This window comes from Schistocerca americana, chromosome 8 (assembly GCF_021461395.2).
Source record: "Schistocerca americana isolate TAMUIC-IGC-003095 chromosome 8, iqSchAmer2.1, whole genome shotgun sequence".
NCBI classification, from domain to species: domain Eukaryota; kingdom Metazoa; phylum Arthropoda; class Insecta; order Orthoptera; family Acrididae; genus Schistocerca; species Schistocerca americana.
Genome location: NC_060126.1, coordinates 464,512,493 through 464,527,373, shown reverse-complemented (window position 1 = coordinate 464,527,373; position 14,881 = coordinate 464,512,493). Strand labels below are relative to the sequence as shown.

The window sequence follows — 14,881 nt, the reverse complement described above, 5'->3', positions numbered from 1 at the left end:
GTCGCAGGTTCGAATCCTGCCTCGGGCATGGGTGTGTGTGATGTCCTTAGGTTAGTTATGTTCAAGTAGTTCTAGGTTCTAGGGGACTGATGACCTCAGATGTTAAGTCCCATAGTGCTCAGAGCCATTTGAACCATTTATGCGACACAGTCGAGAGGTCGGTTCGAGCACAGAATTGTGCACCACTAACACTTCCGCAATTATGGAGTGCTATACATGCAGCATGGCTAAATATTTCTGCAAGGGACTTCCAACGACTTGCTGAGTTCATGCGACGTCGAGTTAGTACACTACGCGGGACGAAAGGATGGTTGAGCCAATAACTGGCAACAACGCTGTCTACGTCACAAGCAGGACTTACGAAACGTCATATTGTATTTTGTCGTTTTCAGTTGAATCCCATATTTGGTGGATAAGTTACGTTCTGCGAACAGATGCTGTTTCAGAGCACCAGTACATTTAGGATCTCTCGAGAACGCGTCGCTACCGGTAGGACTGGGCGCAGCAAAATGACGTGAAACGTCCTACTGGTATTGGTGCTTAAAGAATTTTCATATCTCGTTATTTTCATATTATAGCTTGTTTGTTACGAAAGGCTATGGCACAATGAATATTCATCAAAAACACTTCGTGGTGCGATGAGTTATGATTAACTAACAGTTAATAACGTATTGGCGATTAAAGCCTTCAGAAGATCGTAATATAAAGTACACGGCCGAATGTCACACGAGTTCAGTGTAGCGTAGTGGATAGAAGAGTTATGCGTCTCACTGCATACACAATTTTATTATTCACCTTGGCATTTTTTACAATTTTGTGGGACTTTCTTACTAATTTAACAGAAATACTTTCTGTAATACTTACGCTATGTAAATAGAACTGCGCGCTCTCTCAGGGCAGAATATTTTCGACTCTGTGAACTATCAGCTGATGTCCTTACTGACTGCACCTGGAACTTTCCTTTTTGCTTTACAACATGTTATATTGAACGTTTTCCTTTATGAGCGCTTGCTGAAAGGTACTGCCTCAAAATTTCTTATGTGAAAACTCTCAAAGGCTTTTAAAATGAAACAGACATTGTTAACATCCTACAGCTTTATTCTTTATGTCTTGCCAGCATAGCCACCCTGGTGACGAACACATTTCTCCCAACAAGAGACCAGTTGGTTGGTACCATCGCTGTGGAATGTTTGACTTCGCTGACTGGGCCACAACCTCAGCTCTCCTTGGACCGCTTCCATCACTATCAAAGTGAAGTCCTTGAAGGTGGTCTTTAAGTTGTGGAAACAGATGAAAATCGCATTGGTTCAAAAATGGTTCAAATGGCTCTAAGCACTATGCGACGTAACTTCTGAGGTCATCAGTCGCCTAGAACATATAACTAATTAAACCTAACTAATCTAAGGACATGACACACATCCATGCCCGATGCAGGATTCGAACCTGCGACCGTAGCGGTCGCCCGGCTCGAGACTGTAGGGCCTAGAACCGCTCGGCCACTCTGGCCGGCCAAAATGGCATTGTACCAGGTCGGTACTGTGTAGAGGGTGACCGATGACAGTGATCCCAAGGGGCTGATTGGCTCCAGATGTCACATTGCTCGTGTGTGGTCTATCATTCACATACCAAAGGACAGGTTGCTGCATGTGTGGGGGAACTCTTCGAATTCTAAACTCAATTATAGCACGCCGTTCCTCACGGTCGGTCCAGACAGATTATTGCGAGCACCTGTCAACAGCCTGAATAACCAAATTTAACAGCGCAAGACGCGCAGGAAGAGAGCCAGCGAGGGTCTCGAAGCTACAGACAGTGACGTGGGGCCGCGCTAAATACACTGCCGTGGACACCTGCGCCAGATTTCTCGTCTGAAGATCATTGGCGCGAAGAGCCCGATCGGAGTGGTACGACATACACTCGATTGCATTTTAATTCAGGGAGTTTAATGGCCAGGGGGCTACGGTAAACTCAACCTAGTTACCAGAATGAGATTTTCACTCTGCAGCAGGGTGTGCGTTGATACAGACCTTCCTGGCAGATTAAAACTGTGTGCCGGACCGAGACTCGAACTCAGGACATTTCCCTTTCGCGGGCAAGTGCTCTACCATCTGAGCTACCCTAGCACGACTCACGCGCCGTCCTCACAGCTTCACTTCTGCCAGTATCTAGTCTCCTACCTTCCAAACTTCACAGAAGCTCTCCGGCGAACCTGCAGAACTAGCACTCCTGGACGAAAGGATATTGCGGAGACATACAAGCGCACAGTCCGCTGCAGAGTGAAAATCTCATTCTGGAACATCCCCCAGGCTGTGGCTAAGCCATGTCTCCGCAGTATCCTTTTTTCCAGGAGTTCTAGTTCTGCAGGTTCGCCGGAGAACTTCTGTGAAGTTTGGAAGGTAGGAGACGAGATACTGGCAGAAGTGAAGCTATGAGGACGGGGCGTGAGTCGCGCTTGGGTAGGTCAGATGGTAGAGCACTTGCCCGCGAAAAGCGAAGGTCACGAGTTCGAGTCCCGGTCCGACACACAGTTTTAATCTGCCAGGAAGTTTCATCCTAGTTATGTACGAACCACGCACGTACACTGCAAGCTATATGACAATGCAGTGTGTCCTGCTGACGGATGCCACCGTGCCGAGGAGATACAGACTGCATGTAGGGGTGGGCTTCATTCCCAAGGATACATGCATACCTGTGTTGATCCATAGTGCCTTCCAGGATGACAAGATCATCCACGGAAAGTCACGAAAAAAGTCCTCACACAATAACGCTCCCTCCTCCGGCCTGGACCATTGCGACGATTGTTGCAGGATGTATGCTTTCAGACGTTTCACATACGATGGAGCAAAAAACGTGATTGATTTGAAAAGGCCACCTATCGACACCCAGTGGACGTCCAAATGCGGTACTGACGCGGAAATTCGAGACTTCGTCGCCGATGAACAACAGTCACCCATGTCAGAAATGTGCAAACAAACAGTTACAGTTATCTGTACGCGCTGTAATGGTTGGTTTTAGCATTTCTGTCATTCTTTCCCGCATTTTCGGAAATGTAATTTTTTTGCTATGTTACGATGATTCGAAAATGAGTCCCGGCCCGAAACAAGTCTCAGAGCGAATAAAAAAAAGTGAAATTTGCAACACTGGCTGGATTTCGTTGTACAGAGCTCCTGTGTTGTCTGTTGCAATACACAAAAGTCAGAAAATTATACTCATCTTGAATTTCTTGTTCTCGTACATAATGGCTCAGCTCGTTGTTCTTTAAGTTGTACGGCTTTTTGCGGATGATGCTGTAGCATATCGAGAGGTTGTAACAATGGAAAATTGTACTGAAATGCAGGAGGATCTGGAACGAACTGACGCATGGTGTAGGAAATGGCAATCGAATCTCAATGCAGACAAGTGTAATGTGCTGCGAATACACAGAAAGAAAGATCCTTTATCATTTAACTACAGGTCAGCAACTGGGAGCAGTTAATTCCATAAATTATCTGGGAGTAGGCATCAGGAGTGATTTAAAATGGAATGATCATATACAGTTGATCGTCGGTAATGCAGATGCCAGACAGATTAATTGGAAGGATCCTAAGGAAATGCAGTCCGAAAACAAAGAAAGTTGGCTGCAGTACACTTGTTCGCCCAATGCTTGAATACTGCTCACCGGTGTGTGATCCGTACCAGATAGGGTTCATAGAAGAGAGAGAGAGAAAACCCAGCGGAGAGCAGCAGTGCTCAGAGCCATTTGAACCATTTTTTTGAGATCTTTATGAATGGTCACCATACGATTATGGGCGTAGAGGGGCTCCACTTAATATTTTCCCAACAGCGCCTGCCCACACACAACCCTGTAACTACTGGTCTCCCCATGCGTGCCTTGCCGACTGCTCGTCTACCGGCCACTTTACTCTGTGTGCATTACAACCCGACGCATGCAGAGGATCAGACAGTAGCTTGTCGTATTATAAACGTCCTGAGGAGGGGAGGGGGAATCGCCTCACTACCTGCCTGAAACCTTTTGCTGTTGGCAGGCGAGATGCTTCGCCTTGTGTGCTTTGCTGCAAACTCCAAACCTTTCGTTGATCTCTCTCCACGGTCTTCACGTCCAGTCACGTGCCAGGGCCGTGACTGCTCTACCCCAGAGTGAAGTGGCGGCTTTGGACGGTATGACTACACACGGGTTGTTGTTGTTGTTGTTGTTGTTGTTGTGGTGGTGGTGGTGGTGGTGGTGGTGGTGGTGGTGTTAGTGATGGGGTTGTCGAGTGATTAAGTCATGTTACGACAAGACTAGTACAGATCGCTTCCCTTATCATTTAGCTACAATATAGCAGGTCAGAAACTGGAAGCAGTTAATTCCATAAATTATCTGGGAGTACGCATTAGGAGTGATTTAAAATGGAATGATCATATCAAGCTGATCGTCGGTAAAGCAGATGCCACACTGAGACTCATTGGAAGAATCCTAAGGAAATGCAATCAGAAAACAAAGGAAGTAGGTTACAGTACACTCGTTCGCCCACTGCTTGAATACTGCTCAGCAGTGTGCGATCCGTACCAGATAGGGTTGATGGAAGAGAGCAGCGCGCTTCGATACAGGATCATTTAGTAACCGCGAAAGCGTTACGGAGATGATAGATAAACTCCAGTGGAAGACTCTGCAAGAGAGGCGCTCAGCAGCTCGGTACGGGCTTTTATTGAAGTTTCGAGAACATACCTTCATCGAGGAGTCAAGCAGTATATTGCTCTCTCCTATGCATATCTCGCGAAGAGACCATGAGGATAAAATCAGAAAGATTAGAGCCCACACAGAGGCATACCGCCAATGTTTCTTTCCACGAACAATACGAGACTGGAATACAAGGGAGAACCGATAGAGGTACTCAAGGTATCGTCCGCCACACACCGTCAGGTGGCTTGCGGAGTATGGATGTAGATGTTCTTAGAAGAGGCCAACGTCCTCATGTGTTTTACGAACAAAATATTTTCTCTGTTATCTGGCGCGCGGGGTAGCCGATCGGTCAAGGCGCCTTACCGCGGTTCGCGCGGCTGCCCCCGTCTGAGGTTCGAGTCCTCCCTCGGGCATGGGCGCACGCTCGGCGGTGCGACCAGAAATTTTCTGTCCCGCTCATGGCCACGAGCACTAACATACATGACATGTGCTGCGTGCGCGCGACCTTGAGCGGGACTGGTCGCACCGCCACGGGTATCTACACTCCTGGAAATTGAAATAAGAACACCGTGAATTCATTGTCTCAGGAAGGGGAAACTTTATTGACACTTTCCTGGGGTCAGATACATTACATGATCACACTGACAGAACCACAGGCACATAGACACAGGCAACAGAGCATGCACAATGTCGGCACTAGTACAGTGTATATCCACCTTTCGCAGCAATGCAGGCTGCTATTCTCCCATGGAGACGATCGTAGAGATGCTGGATGTAGTCCTGTGGAACGGCTTGCCATGCCATTTCCACCTGGCGCCTCAGTTGGACCAGCGTTCGTGCTGGACGTGCAGACCGCGTGAGACGACGCTTCATCCAGTCCCAAACATGCTCAATGGGGGACAGATCCGGAGATCTTGCTGGCCAGGGTAGTTGACTTACACCTTCTAGAGCACGTTGGGTGGCACGGGATACATGCGGACGTGTATTGTCCTGTTGGAACAGCAAGTTCCCTTGCCGGTCTAGGAATGGTAGAACGATGGGTTCGATGACGGTTTAGATGTACCGTGCACTATTCAGTATCCCCTCGACGATCACCAGTGGTGTACGGCCAGTGTAGGAGATCGCTCCCCACACCATGATGCCGGGTGTTGGCCCTGTGTGCCTCGGTCGTATGCAGTCCTGATTGTGGCGCTCACGTGCACGGCGCCAATCACGCATACGACCATCATTGGCACCAAGGCAGAAGCGACTCTCATCGCTGAAGACGACACGTCTCCATTCGTCCCTCCATTCACGCCTGTCGCGACACCACTGGAGGCGGGCTGCACGATGTTGGGGCGTGAGCGGAAGACGGCCTAACGGTGTGCGGGACCGTAGCCCAGCTTCATGGAGACGGTTGCGAATGGTCCTCGCCGATACCCCAGGAGCAACAGTGTCCCTAATTTGCTGGGAAGTGGCGGTGCGGTCCCCTACGGCACTGCGTAGGATCCTACGGTCTTGGCGTGCATCCGTGCGTCGCTGCGGTCCGGTCCCAGGTCGACGGGCACGTGCACCTTCCGCCGACCACTGGCGACAACATCGATGTACTGTGGAGACCTCACGCCCCACGTGTTGAGCAATTCGGCGGTACGTCCACCCGGCCTCCCGCATGCCCACTATACGCCCTCGCTCAAAGTCCGTCAACTGCACATACGGTTCACGTCCACGCTGTCGCGGCATGCTACCAGTGTTAAAGACTGCGATGGAGCTCCGTATGCCACGGCAAACTGGCTGACACTGACGGCGGCGGTGCACAAATGCTGCGCAGCTAGCGCCATTCGACGGCCAACACCGCGGTTCCTGGTGTGTCCGCTGTGCCGTGCGTGTGATCATTGCTTGTACAGTCCTCTCGCAGTGTCCGGAGCAAGTATGGTGGGTCTGACACACCGGTGTCAATGTGTTCTTTTTTCCATTTCCAGGAGTGTACTTTTACTTAGACCCGCCGTGCGCTATAATTCACTTCCGTTGCGCAATATGACCTTGAACGCTGCGCGACGGGACTTTTTCTTTAGTTTTTATTGGCGATTCGTGTCAGAATGTGTACTCAGAGTTGTGTGTGTGTGTGTGTGTGTGTGTGTGTGTGTGTGTGTGTGTGTTTGTTTGTTTGTTTTGTCCTTAGCGAACTACAGACCTATATCATTGACGTCGGTTTGCAGTAGGGTTTTGGAGCATATACTGTATTTAAACATTATGAATCACCTCGAAGGGAACGATCTATTGATACTTAATCAGCATGGTTTCAGAAAACATCGTTCTTGTGCAACGCAGCTAGCTCTTTATTCGCACGAAGTAATGGCCGCTATCGACAGGGGATCTGAAGTTGATTCCGTATTTCTATATTTCCGGAAAGCTTTTGACACCGTTCCTCACAAGCGACTTCTAATCAAGCTGTGGGTATCGTCTCAGTTGTGCGACTGGATTCGTGATTTCCTGTCAGGAAGGTCGCAGTTCGTAGTAATAGACGGCACATCATCGAGTAAAACTGAAGTGATATCAGGTGTTCCCCAGGGAAGCGTCCTGGGACCTCTGCTGTTCCTGATCTATATAAATGACCTGGGTGACAATCTGAGCAGTTCTCTTAAGTGGTTCGCAGATGCTGCTGTAATTTACCGTCTAGTAAGGTCATCCGAATACCAGTATCAGTTGCAAAGCGATTTAGAAAAGACTGCTGTATTGTGTGCCAGGTGGCAGTTGACACTAAATAACGAAAAGCGTGCGGTGATCCACATGAGTTCCAAAAGAAATCCGTTGGAATTCGATTACTCGATAAATAGTACAGTTCTCAAGGCTGTCAATTAAACTAAGTACCTGGGTGTTAAAATTACGAACAACTTCAGTTGGAAAGACCACACAGGTAATATTGTGGGGAAGGCGAGCCAAAGGTTGCGTTTCATTGGCAGGACACTTAGAAGATGCAACAAGTCCACTAAAGAGACAGCTTACACTACACTCGTTCGTCCTCTGTTAGAATATTGCTGCGCGGTGTGGGATCCTTACCAGGTGGGATTGACGGAGGACATCGAAAGGGTGCAAAAAAGGCAGCTCGTTTTGTATTATCACGTGATAGGGGAGAGAGTATGGCATATATGATACGCGAGTTGGGATGGAAGTCATTACAGCAAAGTCGTTTTTCGTCGCGGCGAGATCTATTTATCAAATTTCAGTCGCCAACTTTCTCTTTCGAATGCGAAAATATTTTATTGAGCCCAACCTACATAGGTAGGAACGATCATCAAAATAAAATAAGAGAAATCAGAGCTCGAACAGAAAGGTTTAGGTGTTCGTTTTTCCGGCGCGCTGTTCGGGAGTGGAATGGTAGAGCGATAGTATGATTGTGGTTCGATGAACCCTCTGCCAAGCACTTAAATGTGAATTGCAGAGTAGTCATGTAGATGTAGAGGAAGTTAGTTTAAGTTAGATTAAGTAGTGTGTAAGCCTAGGGACCGATGACTTCAGCAGTTTGGTCCCACAGGTACTTACCATCACCGCACACTGTTATCAGTGATTCGGCGTAATGCATTCACGAAACAATCATAACAATAATTACGTTCTGTTGACTTTCGCAACAATGCAGTTGGATGAACTTTTAAATGAAACACTTTTTTGACATCCGATTTCATGTATTTCACCACGATCAAGCTCATAGCGACTGCTGAACATAAAAACTTTCATACATAGGCGCATCTTTACGAGTCCACATTACACGGTTACAACGGAGACGCGTCCCAGAATTGCCTCCCCCACGCCAGTTCTCCATGAAATCATCGCACAAACCCACTCCCACCAACTAACTTCAAAGAAGGTAAGAAATATGTTACATTTCCAATCTTTCAAAGAGTTTATGGATGTCAGTGCAGTCAAACTGTGATAAACTTCATGTAGAAAATATTATTCGAACTACAAACATGTTTTATAATGAATGAACTATGTCGTAATCATAAATACAATTTGAAACTTTCTGGCAGATTAAAACTGTGTGCCGGACCGAGACTCGAACTCGGGACCTTTGCCTTCCGCGGGCAAGTGCTCTACCAACTGAGCTACCCAAGCACGACTCACGCCCCGTCCTCACAGCTTTACTTCTGGCACTGCCTGGCCTACTACCTTCCAAACTTCATAGAAGCTCTCCTGCAAAGCTTGCAGAACTAGCACTCCTGGAAGAAAGGATATTGCGGAGGCATGGTTTAGCCACAGCCTGGGGGTTGTTTCTAGAATGACGGGGCGTGAATCGTGCTTGGGTAGCTCAGTTGGTAGAGCACTTGCCTGCGAAAGGCAAAGGTCCCGAGTTCGAGTCTCGGTCCAGCACACAGTTTTAATCTGCCAGGAAGTTTCATATCAGCGCACACTCCGCTGTAGAGTGAAAATTTCGTTCTATAAATACAATTTATTTAACTAATTTTTAGTAATTTGTGTAATGCCAAAACTAAGTTTATTTGTCGATAACTGGTAAAAGTAGCAAATCTGATTTCATGGGATAATTAAAGTTTTCAGAGAGAAAGTTATAGTATGAAGAAACGTATTTTCGAAATATAATGGGAAAAAATTAATGTGATCAATAAAATTTCGACTGATAGTCGCCATGTATCGTAACAGTCATGAAAATTTTTCGTTTAGAAAGTACGTTATGCAAATTTCACACAAAAAAAATTTGAAAAAAAATGGTATCGTCACCCACTGCTGAATACATGTCACAAAGGCAAAGATTCGTTTTAGGTTCTCGTGGGATAAGCAGCTTTCCGCAGATAGCATACAGGCACGCTAAGAATTGGTTTCCGCCTAGTAGGGTGTTTCACTTCTTCTCCAGACAGTGTGTCTGTAGAATACAACTTCAACAACAAAACCCTCATGAGAACAGAGGAATATCGTTGTGGCCGGAGTATTAAAACCTGCTGTGGTGCACACAGCAACGGTCGTCAGGCGCGAACAGGCAGACGTGAATTCCTGCCGGGCAGTAATGCAGTTTGAGCTGTCGGCCGCACGCCGCTACACGTTCCGTTGCGATGTGATGTGATTTACGGTTCCACAGTTCATTCATCCGCCAGCAGCAGCCGCAGCCAATGATCGCGTTTCAGCCCGCGGCCCGCTTTTCAATTTCCTCGTTTTTATTACTTCTTTTATTGTAACCGAAGGCCGCGAACGACAGACATTTTTATTCGAAAAATAAGCGTAATGTATTTCAGTGGCGTAACTTGATGAACGGCGTGTCCGTCCGGCCTGAAAAATATATTTCCATCGCCGCTTGGCGCACCAACTCCAGGGACTGCGAGTACTTGTATTACGGGTCACGCAGGGCGCGCCCGAAAGCTCTTCTCAGCGAGCTAGAACTGGCCCGATGGCAACCGCACGCGGAGGGCCGTGTTCTCATTGCCGTTCCGTCACTCCAGCCTCGAAGTAGAAACGGTAGGTGTTCTCCACGTGAGCGCCGTATCTCGGACGGATATATGAAAACTGCGCTCAGTGAAATTTGCGCCCCCTTGAAAAATGTGATCTCTGCGCTTCTGGAACCTACCTGCCCACAAACAAGGGAACATTCACAGGTGTTAATAAACTAACTTCATGAAACTTGGCGGTTATGTAGGCGGGTCAAAATAACGAAACATGTATTTTTTACTTTCTTCCCTATTCCAATTGTAAGGGGTAAAACATGCCTTCAAGGTAAATTGGCATATTAGAATTAGGGGGAATGTTTTCGGAACGATGATGTACAGGGTCAAAACTTTCGGGTCAAATCAAAACAGGTGATAGTGGGTCCACAACCGATAATATTTGGATAGTCATCCCATAGCTTGAAACGCATTTTCATTGTACACTACTGGCCATTAAAACTGCTACGCAAGCCGGGTGATACGCCAGTATGGCGATGACGAATACACGCTTCACCGCGATGTCGCCAAACACGGATGCGACCATCATGATGCTGTGCACAGAACCTGGTTCATCCGAAAAAATGACGTTTTGCCATTCGTGCACCCAGATTCGTCGTTCAGTACACCATCGCAGGCGCTTCTGTCTGTGATGCAGCGTCAACGGTAACCGCAGCCGCGGTCTCCGAGCTAATAGTCCAGGCTGCTGCAAACGTCGTCGATCTGTTCGTGCAGATGGTTGTCTTGCAAATGTCCCCAATCTGTTGACTCAGGGATCGAGACGTGGCTGCACCATCCGTTACAGCCATGCGGATAAGATGCCTGTCATCTCGACTGCTAGTGATACGAGGCCGTTGGGATCCAGCACGGCGTTCCGTATTACCCTCCTGAACCCATCGATTCCGTATTCTGCTAACAGTCATTGGATCTCGACCAACGCGAGCAGCAATGTCGCGATACGATAAACCGCAATCGCGATAGGCTACAATCCGATCTTTATCAAAGTCGGAAACGTGATGGTACGCATTTCTCCTCCTCACACGAGGTAGCACAACAACGTTCTACCAGGCAACGCCGGTCAACTGCTGTCTGTGTATGAGAAATCGGTTGGAAACTTTCCTCATGTCAGCAAGTTGTAGGTGTCGCCACCGGCGCCAACCTTGTGTGAATGCTCTGAAAAGCTAATCATTTGCATTATCACATCATCATCTTGCGGTCGGTTAAATTTCGCGTCTGTAGCACGTCGTCTTCATGGTGTAACAATTTTAATGGCCACTAGTGTATTATGGACATACAGCGTACACCGCGTAAGAATAACATAGCTTTTAACAAGATGGCTAGCAATTCTTTCTTATTACTGTGACCATTTTCGACAGATCTACGCTGGCATCATCGGAACCCTGTCACTTTTTATTTAACGAATCCTCACTATGTGATTTCAATATTTCAACAAACATGCAGAACCAATAATGTTACAAGATCCGATAGTGAAAACGTACATCTGTTGAAAGATGTCATAGTATAAGAAAGAATTGCCTGCGATCTTGGTCAGCTTGAGTCTTCAAGAATAATATAAATTCCAGATTGCCCCCAAGCTGATGCAGTGTCAAACATACGAGTACATCCCATAATAAATGTTCAAAGCGACGACAGCCAGTCTCAATGGATGTGCTGAAAAAGCGCGTGCAGTTCCGCCGCACTTTCGTAAAGATCCCAGGTATCTAACGGTGCACTGAAACAGCGACAGATAAACACCGTGCACCCCTGACCACCAAACAGAAATACTGGACAGAACTTAGCTCATAGCACGGGTGTCATATGACGACCACAAGCATCGCACCACCGTCGAACAAATGTGCAGAACTATAGACCTACATCTCTAACGTCGATCAGTTGTAGAATTTTGGAACACGTATTATGTTCGAGTATAATGACTTTTCTGGAGACTAGAAATCTGCTCTGTCGGAATCAGCATGGGTTTCGAAAAAAACGATCGTGCGAAACCCAGCTCGCGCTAATCGTCCACGAGACTCAGAGGGCCATAGACACGGGTTCACAGGTAGGTGCCGTGTTTCTTGACTTCCGCAAGGCGTTTGATACAGTTCCCCCAAGGTCGTTAGATGAACAAAGTAAGAGCATGTGGACTATCAGGCCAATTGTTTGATTGGATTGAAGAGTTCCTAGATAACAGAACGCAGCAAGTCTTCCGAAGTAAGAGTGATTTCAGGTGTGCCGCAGGGGAGTGTAGTAGGACCGTTGCTATTCACAGTATATATAAATCGGAAGTTCACTGATGCTTTTTTAGGATGATGCTGTAGTATATCGAGAGGTTGAACAATGGAAAATTGTACTGAAATGCAGGAGGATCTGCAACGAATTGACGCATGGTGCAGGCAATGGCAATGGAATCTCAATGTAGACAAGTGTAATGTGCTGCGAATACACAGAAAGAAAGATCCTTTATCATTTTAGCTACAGGTCAGCAACTAGGAGCAGTTATTTGCGTAAATTATCTGGGAGTAGGCATTAGGAATGATTTAAAATAGAACGACCATATAAAATTAATCGTCGGTAAAGAAGACGCCAACTGAGATTCATTGGAAGAATCCTAAGGAAATGCAGTCCGAAAACAAAGGAAGTTGGTTGCAGTATACTTGTTCGCCCACTGCTTGAATACTGCTCACCGGTGTGGGATCCGTACCATATAGGGTTGATAGAAGAGAGAGAGAGAAGATCCAACATGGAACATGGAACAGCATTCACGCAATGGGACGCGTGATCCCTCGTCGTTGGTTCCCCATGCGGATTCGAACTGGTGCTGGCATACCTTCCCGACCCGGAAGCGGTCACGACTATACGGGTGAGTTTAGTTATGGAACATTCATTTCACCGCATTCTACTGCAGCGGCTCCTTCTCGCGCTAACATCTTTAGGCGGTGAGGAACAGTTACGTTGTAACACAGCGCCATAATAGACAGGTACGATTGTGGCTTTCGCGGAAAAGTGAAAGCTGGTAGCTAGAACACCCATTGTCAACACAATCCCCTGCTATACCCGCAGGACAGGACAGATAGTTTAATTTGTGGAAAGGGGCCAAAATGAGTGGCTGTCAGTTGCGCCCGAACTTACTACGTTATTCATTTGATAAACATTAAAAGAGTAAAGAAAACATTAAAAACAGAGCAAGCCAAACATCAATTTTAGAACTTAATTCCCCGCTAAATTCGCCATTCAATCTCACACCTCAAGGGCAAAACAATTTTAATTTAAAACCGGCTGAAGGCCAATCACTTAAGACTCAAAAACAAGAATTTGTATTCTATAAGGCAGAAGGCCTCGTGTTAAAACATTTCTCTAAATTAGGCTGAAGGCCAAACAATCTCACGCCTTAAGGGCAGAACAACTTTAATTTAAAATCGGCTCGAAGCCATAAATAAACAAACAACAAGGACAAATAAGAAAAGGCAGCACATCAAACGGCGCTCAGAAGTTTCCAAGGGTCGGCCTGGAATTCAAAAACTAACGCCGAGAGGTGGCATGAGCTCCCTCTCATACTTCTATCTTACTCTGAGTAATTCGATTTTCCTCTCTAATTGCATGCGATGAAAAGTTGCTGTTCCTTCACACGCGGACTTCCCCCGCAGCGTCTCTCGGCACCCGGGTGGTCCGGTGACAGGCGGGGACTGCTGATCTTGGAAGGGTTAAGCCGACGGGTGTGAGGGAGTCGAGTGGATGCTTTCCAGACGCCGACATTGTCATAGAGCGGGAGCGACACGCCCACAGGGGCCTGAAGGAGCGGCTGGGCTAGAGATTCCGTTACTTCGCAGAAACTTAGTGAAAACGCTTTCTGATGGGCTACCAGCGAGGCGTGGGAATGACTTGTGTTCCCAGGCAGTCTTGGCGGGCAAATTCCCGCGTTTTCTGCAAAATCGTAACTGTGATTGGCTTGCTCAGGGCATAGCTCCATGACGTAGCAAAATCGGCGGAATGGTTGTGCTTCGGCAATAGAGTGGAATTTTCCGCCAGTTTTCGAGTTGCTGATTGGAACGTATAACCACAGCCACTGTCGTGGGGGCAGGAATGTTGTGTGTTCGGTTTGTACGGGTGCTCTTGAGAGTCGTCTCTCGCACTTTGGTCGGGGTAGGTTACAAGACTGAGCTCTCGCTGCTCCGGACAGCCTGCCTTCCGTTGGCTGTCTAATATACTTTCATTTAATTGTAACTGTTTGACGAAGTTGCTGACTGTATCGGAGTTACTGTGTGACTTTGCTTGTTAAAATCAATCACTATACTGCCAGTGATTGTGTGGCGAGCCTTCTTTGTCTCCATCAGAGGCGCATTTGTATTGATAGGAAGTCTTTAGTCTGGAACAACCAGACCAGGATAATTTGCTTCGGGCTATACTCGCGACATCATCATCACCATGACGGGACGTCGAAGCAACCAGCCATCGCCTTCGGTACGCCAGATCGTGTCCTTGCAGTTAAGAAGACAGTTTGGTAATGCATGTCCACAGCACCGGCAGATTAGGGAATTTTGCTCTGTGATAATCAGAGCTCAGCGGCGCGCGCCTGTTCCCGTCTTTTCTTACGTGGTTCTGTCTTGGATGTTCATTGTCTGAATTCTCACTACTGTAGCAGCAATTAATGTTGGGTTGACTGGGTGTTTCTCTTAAGATTTGAGTTGCAAGGAACTGGTTCCACATACCACTTGGTCATAAACGTCACACGCTAGTTTATGGACAACTTCACCTTCACAGCATTTATTTTAGTACCTAATTTGACGTATTGTAAGTGTTTCATGTGTTTTGTTTATTACTT

General features: G+C 47.1%; 1 non-coding gene across 1 annotated transcript; it reads right to left on the bottom strand.

Moving 5' to 3' along the window:
• Positions 1-8,675: 8,675 nt before the first annotated feature.
• Trnap-cgg lies at positions 8,676-8,750 on the bottom strand. Its single transcript has one exon. It is a non-coding gene; the product is annotated as a tRNA-Pro (tRNA).
• Positions 8,751-14,881: the final 6,131 nt, after the last annotated feature.